The sequence below is a fragment of the Octopus bimaculoides genome, chromosome 2 (genome assembly GCF_001194135.2).
Source record: "Octopus bimaculoides isolate UCB-OBI-ISO-001 chromosome 2, ASM119413v2, whole genome shotgun sequence".
NCBI classification, from domain to species: Eukaryota; Metazoa; Mollusca; class Cephalopoda; order Octopoda; family Octopodidae; genus Octopus; species Octopus bimaculoides.
Genome location: NC_068982.1, coordinates 83,955,846 through 83,958,147, shown reverse-complemented (window position 1 = coordinate 83,958,147; position 2,302 = coordinate 83,955,846). Strand labels below are relative to the sequence as shown.

Here is a 2,302-nt window from a genome sequence, read left to right as displayed (position 1 = left end):
ATATATATATATATATATATATATATATACACACATACATATATACATATACATAGATATATTTGGTTTCTGGATTTTGTTCTGAAGATTCTTTACGTGAGTTTGTGTGTTGAAGCATATTCTGTTGTGTCTATGGAGAGTCATTCTCTGTTAGTGCCTTATAATTTAACTCACGACAGCAACTATGTAGATGTCCATGACCTCAGTGGATTCTCCTCAACCATGTAAGATAGGGGAAGACCACCCATCATCACTCAGCAGTGAAGAAAAACACCACAGAGCACTGGAGTGGCTGGACTGTACCCACCCAAGACCCTGAGAACAATAATCAGGTGAAAGGAATGATTGCACATGCAATAGGGGCTAGGATAAGAACCACCTTGAAGAACCACACAGTAAAGGTTAACAAGAAACTATACATGTAGGTTGAAGGTGCAGCTATTGGTGTTGGTATAGCTGGGAATGTGGCCAGTATCTTCATGACCTGGTGGGACAGAAAACATAAGCATTTCTTAGCAGAACAGTCCACAACTCTTCTACTTTACAGCAGATATGTAGATGACATTATTATCTTAGTTAAGACCAACTCTAGTAATGGTAATGTAGAAACTAAGAGGGACATAATGAAGAGCATCCAGTAAGTAACTACTCCATCCACCAAAGTATCAAGGTAACTATAGATTACCACATGAGGAACCCCAACAATAGACTCCCCGTCCTGTATATTGAACTTTGAGACTGTGAACAATGGAGTGCAGCTCCTCCACTCCTATTACATGAAACCCATAGCTTCAAAATATGTTGTTCACAAGAACTCAGCTTTGTCACATGACATGAAAATTAACATACTGATAGCAGACTTAGTTAGGATAACGAACAACGTGTCTCCACTATGCAAGCCCTATGAAACGAAGAAACATGTACAGAAATTCATGCACCGCATGCAATTCTCTGGATATGATCAAAAAGATAGGGTTTGAGTACTCAGGGGTACTAGAAAGAAGTTAGATAACATTATATGTAATGAAACAGGTGGTACCTGCCCTAGATATAGAAGCAAAGAGCTTGTGACAAAGTAAACTGGGTAACACGTCGTGTAAAACTGACAAATATCAAGGAATGGTGTTTGTAGATGCCACAGCCCATGGAGAACTAGCCCGTAGATTTAGGAAAGCCCTAAAGGAGACCAAACTCAACACTGAGATTGTTGGAAAGCCTGGGAACTCCATCAGATCACAACTATGTAGGACATACCCCTTTGAGAATACCACATGCACCAATGATAACTGCATGGTATGTAGGATTAGCCCTGGCATTAACTGTAGAACTAGAAATGTAGTCTACAGCATAAGATGCATAGAAAGTGCTTGTAAAGACATGACCATGACATACATAGGGGAGATATCTAGGAGCATTGCAGAAAGACTAAATGAACATTTGAGACAATATGACAAAAAAGAACAGACCTCCATACTCTACCAACATGGAGGTAATTTGGGTCAACTCAACATCCGCATTTTATCCAAGCACCCAAAAGACTCAACCCTCAGACAAATACAGGAGTACATCCTCATAAATGAAACATCATCAGTACTAAATAGGTAATATACGTAGTAGGTAATCATACTACCAGTTTATATTTATATACAGGTAGAATAGTTAGTGGGTTGTTATGTAGATGTATGCATGTGTGTGTGTGTGTGTATGTATATGCATATGTATGTAGACAAATGGATATGAGAGTAAACAGATAGACATACAGACAGGTAAGTACATAGGTAATATGAACAGACAGCACACATACACAGACACATAAGCAAATGAAGACTGAAGCACATGATCATATACACAAAAATACACACACAGACACACGCACATGCAAACACACACACACATAAAACACATGAATATGCAGAATACATACATAGAAATGTACACACATACATGCATAGAAATGTACACACATACATACATGTACATACACACACACATACATACATGCATACACACTTACATGCATGCATACATACATGCATACACGCATACATGTATACATACATGTGTATGCACAGGTACACTGACCCACACACATGTACACAAACAAACAAAAAGAATGTAGCCTGGATAATGAACCAAGTCAATAACTATTGAAAAGGTTGCAAGACACAACAAAAACTTTAGAAAAATAAATAAGTAAATGAGTGGAAATTTTACCGGTGAGTGTGTTAAACTATAAGGCACTAAAAGAGAATGACTCTCCCCAGACACTACAGTATATATATATATATATATATATATATAT

At 37.6% G+C, this 2,302-nt stretch overlaps 1 protein-coding gene across 1 annotated transcript in view; it reads right to left on the bottom strand.

Annotated features, from left to right (window-relative positions):
• The window catches only part of LOC106882811 (uncharacterized), a 78,592-nt gene that overhangs the window by 72,639 nt on the left and 3,651 nt on the right, over window positions 1–2,302 (bottom strand). The window lies entirely within an intron of this gene.